This window comes from Oncorhynchus kisutch, linkage group LG17 (assembly GCF_002021735.2).
Source record: "Oncorhynchus kisutch isolate 150728-3 linkage group LG17, Okis_V2, whole genome shotgun sequence".
NCBI classification, from domain to species: domain Eukaryota; kingdom Metazoa; phylum Chordata; class Actinopteri; order Salmoniformes; family Salmonidae; genus Oncorhynchus; species Oncorhynchus kisutch.
The window spans coordinates 72,647,684-72,660,238 of NC_034190.2; positions in this window are offsets into that span (position 1 = coordinate 72,647,684).

Here is a 12,555-nt window from a genome sequence, read left to right on the forward strand (position 1 = left end):
AAATCTGTTTTTGAAAATGAAATATGCATGGAAAAAAATCCACACAAAAAGAATCTCATCATCTGAAAAGAAAGGCATTTTGATACATTTCAGATAAAAGGTAAGACTGTCATTTCTCCCATGACATATTTGTTCTTTAACAACAAATCAATGGCAGTGGAAGCTTGGCACCTGAATACAGAATAATGAAGGTAATGAAGCAAAGATTGTCTTCATTAGGCACATTAATATTCATAGAAGTAGATAATCTGACACCACAGAGGACTTGGTAACCTTTTCTTATATTAGATTATTTTCTTTTTTTACTTCTTAACACAATTAAAGTCCAGCAATGACTTCATTAATTCCGCTTTCTGTCAGCTGCTTTAAAGAACTGTCAATTTGGCCCCGGCCTGCCTGTCAGTGTGGAAGAGAGACAGTCATCCCACTCTTTCTGGAAGACAGTTGGAATCACAGTGCTGTATGAAGTCACATTCCCAGACACCTTGCCAAATTGATTCTTTTAAGGTCTTTCTCTTGTATAATTTTTTCCCCTGTCTCTTCTTCATGTGAAGAGTGTCAAATCTAGGCTAAATCTAAATCTGGTGTCGGTTTTCGCCATTATCAATGTCTCCTGTTTTGCTCTGTTTTAATAGCATTTTCTGGAATTATAGGCTACTATACATTAAATTCTAATATTGCTTTCTGTCAGTGATGACGGCAACTAACATAGCTAATAGCTAAAGTAGCCTATATAATGTTGTCCTTCATCATGACACAGCATTCTCTTGGGTCAAAATATAAATACTTTAATGTCTGGGTAGTGTGTTTCTTGACAAATCAGCATCTTCACAGACACACTATACGATAGGATGAGATTAAGGGTGCTTCCCAAGTAGCACATTCCCTATATAGTGCACTACTTTTGACCATATCCACACGGGCCCTGATAAAAAGTAGTGTCCTATAAAGGGCACATTTCCTGGAGAGCCACAGCCATCGTGATGTGAGATCCGCAAGCTGTCAGTGTAAATGGCTGACTCTCCTCCTGCCTGTGTTTTGATCAGAAATACAATAGCTTCTGCTAGCTGGGGATATGGCAGTGGCTAGAATTGTACCACATCAGATCAGCCTATTCTTAGTGATGGTTTGTTATCACATCAGAGATCTTTTATTTAACCAAGCAAGTTAGTTAAGAACAAATTCTTATTTACAATTACAGCCTACCATGGCCAAACCCTAACACAGGGCCAATTGTGTACCACCCTATGGGACTCCCAATAACAGCCAGTTGTGATACAGCCTTGGATTTGAACCAGGGTCTGTAGTGACACCTCTAGCACTGAGATGCAGTGCCTTTGACCACTGCACCACTCAGGAGACATGATGTCATTCAAAATCTATACTACTAATATCAGTCGATCCATATTATTTTGAGAACACCATCTTATTGTGAGAAAGGAGGCATTCAACACATTAAACCTGTGGTGGCACGTAACCTCCTGTAGTCTATAATTACAATTCTAGAAAATAATATTCAATTCGCATATGAATTTTCACAGGTGTGACCTAAGGGATGTGTATACTCCTCTCCTCTGTATTAATAAACCAATACCTGTTTAATCATATGCTACTATGTGTAATTCACCAGGTGCTGGCTTATACAGGAAAAACAGTCTGGGCTCCATTCACTGCTGTACCTAATACAATGGTGTCTGAGGCTTCATATGTTGGTAATCATGCAATAGTCTGAGAAGAAGGCCTAATTGGAATAATACTAGAACAGGCAGAGAGCTCATTAAAAGCCGTGAACACTACCTCATGGTAAACAGTCACTTTAAGGGCTGGCACTAATGTGATGAGGCAAAGGCTTGATATCTCACTTTCCAGTGAACACATCTAATGTTTAAGCTCCTTATATTCCCTCAGAGGTAGCAGCTGCAGGAGCAGTGCAGTTTGGAATGTATAAAGGCTCCTAATTGCCACTGGAAATTAGTCAGATGCTTGTAGAGCTATTGAGGATGCAACGGCGCTGAGAGATTCATTATATTGTCTAGGTACTTTAGTATGACTTTGCCTTTGCTTCTCATGACCGGTTACAGGCTAATATAGTTTTATTATGTTCTTGATTGACAAATGTTATATTTCTGGTACAGTACAGAAATTACCAGGTAAGTACATGGTCTTAGGGTAATAACTAGGGCTGCCAAACGATAAAAAAATATAATTGAGTTAACTTGCAGGAGTTGCTGCATTTCTTTGTAATAAATAACACATTCTGAACATGCTACATTTTTATAATTTAAGATATTTCATGCAAATATTACAAGAATATTGACGTCTTCCCATCAAACAAAAATTGATTCTGTGAAAGTTCCCAGGAGATTGGTTAGATCGCAGCAAATGTTTTAATAACTCAAACTGTCTAGTCATGCTGATGATTATAGAATGTTTGTAGAACATTCCTAGACCATATTTAAACTAAAGGTTCCCAGAATGTTTCATTAGGTTGTGGGAACAGTCTGGTGGGAACATTGTGGGGACATCACAAAATATATGTTCCCAAAACACAAAAACTGTATAGTTGTTTGTACAATTCTACAATGCAAAAAAACATTCACCTGGTGTTACAAGAACCTTCCCAGAACACATTTAGTATGTTCTTTAAATGTTCCCATAATGTTTATTTAGGATGTGGGAACATTGTGCGGATACTGTATACCAAGAGATAGGTTTCTAAAACACTAAAACTGTGCTGTTGTGCTGATATTCAGATAATATTTGTGTCAGGGTGCACAAAACATTCATTTGATGATGCTAGAATGTTGACATAACATTATATTAGGTTGTGGGAACAATGTGGGTACATCGGTTCTTACAACACAAAATATGCTCAGTTGTGATGACATTCATGCAATGTTTAAGTTGGGTTGCACAGGACATTCCTAGCATGTTAGCAGAACACCTGGTCTAAGTTGTTTAAAGGTTCTCAGAACATTTCATTTAGTTATGGGAGTTGTCTGGGATGTTGCAAGAATATTCTTGTGAATATTAGGTAGCACAGAACATTCCCACAATGTTACACATTCCACAATTTCCAAATAAGTCAGGTTTTATGACGTTCATAGCATATTCGTTTTAGGTTTAACATAATATTTATTGATCTTCATACAATATAGACTACAGTTCAAAGTTCAAATTTTAAAAGCATTAAAATAACATCAAATTAATCAGAAAAACAGTGTAGACATGGTTCATGTTGTAAATGACTATTGTAGCTGGAAACGGCTGATTTGTTATGGAATATCTACATACGTAGGTGTACAGAGGCCCATTATCAGCAACCATCTCTCCTGTATTCCAACATGTTGTGTTAGCTAATCCAAGTTTATCATTTTAAAAGGTTAATTGATCATTAGAAAACCCTTTTGCAATTATGTTAGCACAGGTGAAAACTGTTGTTCTGATTAAAGAAGCAATAAAACTGTCCTTCTTTAGACTAGTTGAGTATCTGGAGCATCATCATTTGTGGGTTTGATTACAGGCTCAAAATGACTAGAAACAAAGACCTTTCTTCCGAAACTCGGCAGTCTATTCTTGCTCTGAGAAATGAAGGCTATTCCATGCGAGAAATTGCCAAGAAACTGAAGATCTCGCACAACGCTGTGTACTACTCCCTTCACAGAACAGCGCAAACTGGCTCTAACCAGAATAGAAATAGAAATGTGAGGCTCCGGTGCACAACTGAGCAAGAGGACAAGTACATTAGTGTCTAGTTTGAGAAACAGATGCCTCATAAGTCCTGAACTTAAATAGTACCCACAAAACAGCAGTCTCGACGTCAACAGTGAAGAGGCGACTCCGGGATGCTGGCCTTCTAGGCAGAGTTGCAAAGAAAAATACATATCTCAGACTGGCCAATAAAAAGAACAGATTAAGATGGGCAAAATAACACTGGACAGAGGAAGATTGGAAAAAGTGTTATGGACAGACGAATCAAAGTTTGAGTTGTTCGGATCACAAAGAAGAACGTTTGTGAGATGCAGAAAAAATGAAAAGATGTTGGAGGAGTGCTTGACGCCATCTGTCAAGCATGGTGGAGGCAATGTGATGGTCTGGGGGTGCTTTGGTGGTGGTAAAGTAGAAGATTTGTACAGGGTAAAAGGGATCTTGAAGAAGGAAGGCTATCACTCCATTTTTCATTGCCATGCCATACCCTGTGGACGGCGCTTAATTGGAGCCAATTTCCTCCTACAACAGGACAATGACCCAAAGCACAGCTCCAAACTATGCTAGAACTATTTAGGGAAGAAGCAGTCAGCTGGTATTCTGTCTATGAATATAGTGGCCAACACAGTCACCGTATCACAACCCTATTGAGCTGTTGTGGGAGCAGCTTGACCGTATGGTACGTAAGAAGTGCCCATCAAGCCAATCCAACTTGTGGGAGGTGCTTCAGGAAGCATGGGATGAAATCTCTTTCAGAAGAACTAGAAGGCCAAAGGTCTGCAAGGCTGTAATTGCTACCAATGGAGGATTCTTTGACAAAAGCCAAGTCTGAAGGACACAATTATTATTTCAATTAAAAATCATTATTTCTAACCTTGTCAACTTCTTGACTATGTTTCCGATTCATTTTGCAACTCATTTCATGTATGTTTTCATGGAAAGCAAGGACATTTCTAAGTGAACCAAAACTTTTGAACGGTAGTGTACATTTTGCATTGTCTTGGAGGTCCTTAGAACATTTTGTAAATGTTATATTTAAGTTTGAACTAATATCACCACAATATTTTGAGCATGCAAGACTGTAGCATATTCTGTAGCATAGGACAGCAGATTGGATTAGATCCAAATGACCTTTCTCTCCCCATTTAATGACAATTCATATTTGAGGACTGTATGTGATATACAGACACATGGCATTTTAATTGTATTTATAAGACATTTGAACAGCATTCAAGCCTACAAATCTTTTGTTTGTTACATGTTGTCCATCTGCACATATGGGGTGTGAACCTGCAGTGATTGGTTCCAAAGTCAAGTCTTTTAAACTCTGCACCACCAGGGAAGCTCTTTTACAGCGTATTGTTTCAGTATTTACAGTAGCTATGGCAGTATGGTCAATCAGGAATTCCATGATTTTTAGTGTTCTTAGATATAACTAACTTATTCACTAGCACTCCACCCATCCTTTTTATATGCTGCGTACTTCTGGGCCCATATTTACAAACCAAGACAATGAGTGCGGATTTAGGATCACTTTTGCTTTTCAGATCATGAAAAATAAGACAGGAGGGACCATATCAAGTGCAGTGCAACTGAAGCACAAAATGAGTCTGATGCCAAGCAGAAATGACCAGCGTCGCCCTGTTGATTAGGGCATTAGGGGCGGCGCCCCACTTGTGATTGATCGACAACAAAATAACGTGGGCACATATGCCGTGTAAACATTACTTGGATTGTTTTGCCAGCTATTTGCTATGAGGGAGAACAGCCCCAATAAAATCACAGGATTTCATAGCAAAATTATAACAGCACAAAGTAAATGGACCATCCTGGGGTGCTCAAATATTTGTCCATTAAGTCATAACTTCTAGGTCTGCTCTACTCTCCCTCCCAATGAGTCTCACGCGCCAGACGGCTTACTTCCTCATGTGAGACTAGATCAGGTGCAGATTGTGACAAAGCAAAAAGCAAATTGAAATGAACTTGTAAATAAATAATCATAACAGTTATGGGAGCCTGGGACCTGATAAACCGGACATTTACATCCAACAGGAGTCGAAAGACAGAGGGATACACTAGCTAAAACCTCATTGCACATCTGGTAGGGCAAAAAAGCATGGCCAATTTTGTTTCCCCCCATGTTATTCATCAGGTTCTACTGTAGGTGACAGGGCAACGTGTGGAATAAAACAGCATAAAACTAGCTGAATCACAATGCATTATCAAATTAATTAGCCAGCTACAGTAATTTTGAGAAACATTGATAAATAGTTTGGGTGATGTTTTGCTCAAATTAACAGTAATCTACAGTACCAGTCAAAAGTTTGGACAAGAGTGTGCAAAGCTATCATCAAGGCAAATGGTGGCTACTCAAATGTAAAATATTTGTTGAAATTTTTAACACCTTTTTGGTTACTACATGATTTCATTTGTGTCATTTCATAGTTTTGATGCCTGCACTATTATTCTATAATGTAGAAAATAGTAAACATAAAGAAAAACGATTGAATGAGTAGGTATGTCCAAACTTATGACTGGTACTGCACCTTTGATCAGCAACTAGCTAGCTATATCTAGCTGGTTGCTTGCCAGCTAATTACCATGCCAATTTCAAGTCTTTCTAAACTCATATCTGACTCAGAAATATGAAGTTATTTCATAATAAAAGTTAACTGGCTAGCGCAACATGCTTTCTGACATTATGTTAGCTAGCTATCCCCAGTTAGATCATATGTTTTCACTTATTGCATCTGCATGCTTTTGCGTTCTCCCTGGTTTCCACAAGCAAAAAACTACAAATTAGCTATATAGTAAAAATTCTAGATTTCTTTGTTATGTTTGTGTTTTTTTAATCCTCAATAGTCTTAATAGTCTATTGACACACCCACGCGTCAATCTAATAACATCATTAAAAAAAATCCCCATCAAAATCTGTCAGTTTAAGCTAAAGATATCATTGGCTGTATCTCAATCCATCACATCCACCTATGTCGCCATTCCGCATCAGCGATGGAAAGTGGCAGGGCTACAGCGCTATTTGTCAGACCAGGAGACATCCTGAAAATTGGTCTTCTCACGAAAAGGTCTGTAGCTTGAGAAAAGGTTGGGCCCACTAACTACAATGTCACGGGACTCATCTGCAGGTTAACCATACACATTTATGGAAGGATGGAGGTCGTTTTGTGACAACAAAGAAAATTGCATTAAAGGCCAAATTCAATATTCTATCAACATTCTCTTTATATACTTTTTTTTTATACATACAGGGGTCCTAAAATTCCAAATTAAATAGCTTAATGATCCATGGTATGACCATCTTAAAACAATTCCATAAGTTAGCTTAGTAGTGTGGTAACTAGTGACAACCATTCTCCCTGATGCACATGTTTGTTTGTGAGCTGACCTCTCATTCTAAATAGTATAATCTAATATGTTCAAAACAGTGGCAGCATGTGCATCACTACTCATTTTGTTTTTGACATGCAAAAGTGAAATAGGTGTATTTATGCTGTTGTTAAAATACACAGATCACTTTATAAATCTTCTCAAAGAAACTACCGGTAGTTAGAAAACTTGGCATCATATTTCTTTCATGCTGCTTTGTTGACAACTCCAACCACCTCGCTCCCTGGGTATTCAGCCAATCAGCGGCTGCTGCTGGAGATTACAATAACAAGCAGTTTATAAAACGCAGCAAAGATATTTCTTATGTGTTTTATATTTTTTTTCTGCATGGAAAATGCAACCCTATCACAGCACAACTAGCTCCATGACAAATCATATGCTTATTAAGCACAAAGGAATGTTCTCGGAGCCGGCCAAGCAGCAGAAATATTGCTGGTGACATGTCTAGTGAGTATGCAGGCCATTGATAAAATGCAATTGTGTTCATTGTCAGAAGTTTATGCCTGCCCATACCATAACCCCGCTACCACCATGGGGCACTTTGTTAACAATGTTGACATCAGCAAACAGCTCTCCCACACAACGCCATACACACTTGTGTGCCATTTGCCCGGTACAGTTGAAACAGGGCTTCATCTGTGAAGAGCACACTTCTCCAGCATAACAGTGGCCATCGACGGTGAGCATTTTCCCACTGAAGTCGATTACAATGCCAAACTAAATCCACAGTTTCATCAGCTGTCTGGGTGGCTAGTCTCAGACTATCCTGCAGGTGAAGAAGCACAAGTTGTCTGCGGTTGTGAGTTTATTTTTTGTGATGTCCGCACAATGTTCCCAGCAGACTATTCCCTCAACCTAATTAAACATTTTGGGAACCTTTAAAGAACAGACTAAATGTGTTCTGGGAATGTTCTTGTAACATCTGGTGAATGTTTTTTGTTCCCTAAAATATATATTTTTGAGTTATTTGCACAACTGGACCGTTTTTGTGTTTTGGGAACATATATTTTGTGTTGTCCCCACAATGTTCCAACTAGACTGTTCCCACAACAAAAGGAAACATTCTGGGAGCCTTTAAAGAACAAACAAAATGTGTTCTGCGAACATCCTTGCAACATCATGCAAATGTTTTACAGTATACAAACATTGTATAATCATAAGCACAACTAGACAATTGTTGTGTTATGAGAACATTTGCCACAACATAATGAATGTTCTGGGAACAGAATCAATTTTGGTTTGCTGGGAAAACATTACTTGTACATTGTGATATTACATTATCTGGAAACCTAATGAGAACGTCTGGGGAATGGTCTGTGGTGGTTGTTACAGATGTTGCGCACAACATTTTAATGAACGTTAATTTATTTTAGTGAACGTTAATTTATTTTAGTGAACGTTAATATATTTTTTTTAATTATTCGGAGAAGGTTCTGAGTTTGCTGGTTGATTTTGTGTAATGTAACCGTTAGCAAAATTAGATCAAATGAGAAAGCACACTTTATTTAACCTCAATGTCAATCTGTTTCTGACAATGTGATTAATTGCGATAACAAAAATATTAAATTTGGGAATTCAAATTATTAAAAGTTAACTCGATTAACTCTGCGAGCACTAGTAATAATACAGTAAAACCCTATGGATTACTTGGTTGTTTCTTAGGATTCATTAAATCAAGCACCGTTTGCCAACATTAGCTCCCAGGTAGTTACCAATTGTGTAAGAACCAGAAAGTAACCATTGTTACCACATCCTTTTCTAATAAATACCAGACAAATACCAGTGGAAAGTACTGTATAATAAAACCTACATTTCACTCAATAAGCAGTACAATGTCCTAATCATGTCCAATAGTCTATTTCATAATTTTATTAAAGCAATATGACACCAGACTAATGACAAAAAATAACAATAACCATCCACCATCTTATGGACTACGACCAATGATGAAGTTATGAAATAAAGACAAATTTTATTCAATAAGAAATTGGTCTTGCCCAAAATAACTCTTTCATCCCCTAGCATTTCAACCAACCACGATTCATTAGCTACATCTTAGCTCAAACAGGCAGAATCCTCTGCTGTGCCATTTTGACTGTATTCAAATCTCTTTAATACCATCTCATGTTTAAAGACTGGCCATAAATCCCATATCAGTTCTTAATGACCATTGTCGGCCAGCCGGTAATATGTCATTGTTCGCAGGCGATCACCCAGTGGGGAATAGACCATGCCAGTCTGTAATTGCAAACAGAAAGATTTATATCGCCATTATGAACACCCATGAGAAATAATTCAAACATATCATTGAAAAAAAGCCTGCCAGTTACTAATTCCCAAAACCTAAATTAGGCACACACATTGTACAATATTCTATAACTGCCATTTTTATCCAATCGTCATTCAGGAGTTCTCCTGAGGAAGAGTCTAATTTGATGTTTTCAATTCAGTTTGTTCATTGCAGGACCTTGTCCTACAAGGTATCTTTATAGAATGAACATAAGAAATTATATTTCATGTTATGCTAATTGTTACACAATACCGGATTATTGCTTGGTGCGATATTATTTAGTGAATACTTGTGTAAAAAGACCATCCCAGAATAAGAGGGGACAACGTTTTCTTTTCTTTTATCAACATGAATCCAAAATCAAATTCCCCAAATGCAATGCAGTCAGTCCCCCTATTCCTGGTATTTGACGTTTTCCAATGGCCATGAGACTGTGATTGAAGGAGCTGCTAAAGGAACTCCCATAGTGTGTCAATATAGCTTTGTTATGCAACCACTGTTGGATCCTCTTGAGAAGGAGAGGAGGCAGGTGTAGGCTGACGCAGGCTGAGGTTTAATCACCATGGTGAATGTGGACCTGAGTGTATTCTCTGTAGCCAAGGAGAGAGGTAAGGAAGAGCAGCAACAAACTGAAGAGGACCACTGTTTGACATTGCCTAACGAATTGCCTCATTGAGTACACTTTCAACATGGTTGTTATTTTTTTACTAGAGTTTGATAGTTGTTCAAATGTTAATTGTTGGTTCTAGTTTAAACTAAAATATCGGGACTAGTTTGAAGCAATGGAAATATTGTATAATTGTAACAGCCGTTGGTGGAAGAAGGTGAGGACCAAGGTGCAGCGTTGTACGTGTTCACATGGTTTAATAGGAATAGAACACTGAAAATAAAATACAAATACAAAGTGAACGAAGGATAGAGAATAAAAGCCTCTCTATGGCCAGGGTGTGACAATAATAGACCATTACCAGTAGCACTAGCAGGAATGATTTTATGGATTTGTTACAATGTTTTCCAATCAATAACTGATGTTTATGCATTCATTCCATGTATCTATTTCCTATATATTTATAATTACTCTTATCAAATCTCCATAACTAAAATGGCAGAAACAGCACACTTTTGTTTTTGTACTAAGTCTCAGGGCAACTGAGAGCAAGGCTTGGCAACAGAAGGAAGTTGAAATGCACTGTTGGAGTCAGCCATCAAAAGCAGGCCAGTCATGCAGACTCCTGTTCTTGAGTCTACTGAGATTGCTCTGAAGGACTCTGTCTTTGTCCTTCCTCCTGCTGTCTGGGAGCTCTGGGGGCTCACTCACCACTGACAAGCACAGTCAGATCATACCCCCTAAATCAAATATAGTTTTATTAGATCTGTCTTGTGGAGCGGCACTCCACTGCAAAAACATGTTTTGTTCTCTTTAACCTATTCCACCAGGGATGCAAACCAACAGTGACACTGTCATTTGTGAGCAATGCAGTATGACTCCCTTGTGGTACAAGTGTCAGATTATACTGTGCAGTACTAGTTATCCTCACTAAATATATCCTCTCTGGTATCATAGGGCTGTCGTAAGAAATTCATGGTTCACACACATGCCCTTTAGTGAAGGCCAGAGAGACACTGTCATAAACCTTAAGAAGTTTGCCAGGATGAAGCTAATTGTAAATTCATAACTGTCTTCTAACTCTTCTTGCGATGAAAAAAAAGGTATCTGCGATAAAAAAAGGTACCTGTTCCTGCTTGATCTAGACTCTTATCGTATGATATGCAGTTTTATGTCCCGACGGACACCAAATTAACTGCACACGGAATTGCCATCTCTTATTATGCCTGCATTTAAAATGTATTAGATTCAAATATGCAGATGCATTTAAAATGAATGAATCATTCCCATTTGTGACTGAATTAGTTACTAATTTGACAAAGACATTGGTTTAATATTGACTTAAATCATTTGTTAACCTCAAACTTTGTATTTTTACTCTACGTAAAGACAGATTATAAATACTGACATTATATTTCTCTGTTACTTGTTGCACATGTGACAGGTTAAAGGAAATATTCATAGCCTGTTATATATTAAAAAGTATTAGTATGTGAGGATCTTAAAACATCTAAGGTTAAAAAGATGCATTCAGTATCAGTTGATAAAGATTGATAACATTCATATAATTGTGTTAAAGTTCAAATCTGTCAAAGGGTACGAATTGTGAGAGTAATGTGTAAATGTTATATTGACTACTTGATTTTGTAGTGCCTAAAAGTGTTAATCTGTGATCTACGAAATGCTCTTAATCTTTGAGCCGGAGATCGATTGCTCTGGTCTCCACCCATATTCCTGGGGAAAATCGCGGTCTTTTTCTCATTCAACTAAACGTTAAATTGAGAATACAACACCGTATCACTCTCGTGATTATTTCTCCCCTGTTTTCAGGTACTATATTGATGATAAAAATAGTAATTTAAATGTTATAACTCACTAACATGTCAAGAGTGTTTAAGGTGTGTCTTAGTAACGTTTTGAGGAAGTTAGAGTTAAGTTTGAAGAGAGTAATATTAGCCCTGCTCGGTTGAAGTGAAGAATAGCATCGTACTGAGAGTAGCTGCCATTTTATGTCGATTGTGAATGAACATGTACGTTGTTAATAAGATATTTTGCTGTGTTATTTGTATAATGGTTTTTCTGTTGTTTTGTAATGTGTTACTTTTGTGAAATTCATTTCAACTAAACGTTAAATTGAGAATACAACACCGTATCACTCTCGTGATTATTTCTCCCCTGTTTTCAGGGGCGTAACATTTTTGGAGGCTCCGCTGAGATTGCTGCTCAGATGTCCAGTTTCCACACCCTGGTCGCTGAATTCCGAGCCAGCTAAATCTCCACATAACAACTCAGGCAGGCTGCAGTGAGGAAAGTGTTGCTGTTCGAGGGAAGTTGGAAGTTAGTGGTTAAGTACGTGTCAACTGAGGCCATTGATCGACCATCAGAGACAGTAAGGACCATCTAATTCAGAGCCAACTCCTGCACAGTAAAAGTTCCTCCTGTTCTGTCAACATGACAAGCGCCTTGGAAGAACTACAGGAAGAGGTAGTAGGAGAATTGCACACCCTGACTAAAGACAAATTACTAGAGATATGTGATTTCCTTG